The sequence below is a fragment of the Camelina sativa genome, unplaced genomic scaffold, assembly GCF_000633955.1.
Source record: "Camelina sativa cultivar DH55 unplaced genomic scaffold, Cs unpScaffold17449, whole genome shotgun sequence".
Lineage (NCBI taxonomy): Eukaryota > Viridiplantae > Streptophyta > Magnoliopsida > Brassicales > Brassicaceae > Camelina > Camelina sativa.
Window position 1 is genome coordinate 1 of NW_010938463.1, and position 300 is coordinate 300.

At 39.3% G+C, this 300-nt stretch overlaps 1 long non-coding RNA gene across 1 annotated transcript; it reads right to left on the reverse strand.

Annotated features, from left to right (window-relative positions):
- Positions 1–23: 23 nt before the first annotated feature.
- LOC104775522 lies at positions 24–300 on the reverse strand. Its single transcript, XR_765970.1, has 2 exons — positions 262–300; positions 24–165 (listed from the first exon to the last, which is right to left on the reverse strand). It is a non-coding gene; the product is annotated as an uncharacterized LOC104775522 (long non-coding RNA).

The following is a 300-nucleotide window of genomic DNA, read 5'->3' on the forward strand; positions in this document are numbered from 1 at the left end:
ATAAGGGTTAAAGATGGATATACCAGCTCCACCAGTGCTCACATATCCTTCCCCAAAGACACGCTCATAGCGCAAGATCCCACTAGACTTGTATTGAACATTATCCAAGAAACGTTGGAAGTCCTTGTCATTCTCCAAGCTAACTTTTTGCCATGTCCAGCAAATCTGCCATTACAGGGATTTTAAAGTTAACCTCTTGTAGATCAGTGGGATCAAATGATAAGGAGAAACTAAACTATCTGAAAAAGAAAACTTTGTTACCTGATTCTGATTCTTCTTGTTCTTCACATAAGCCCCAAT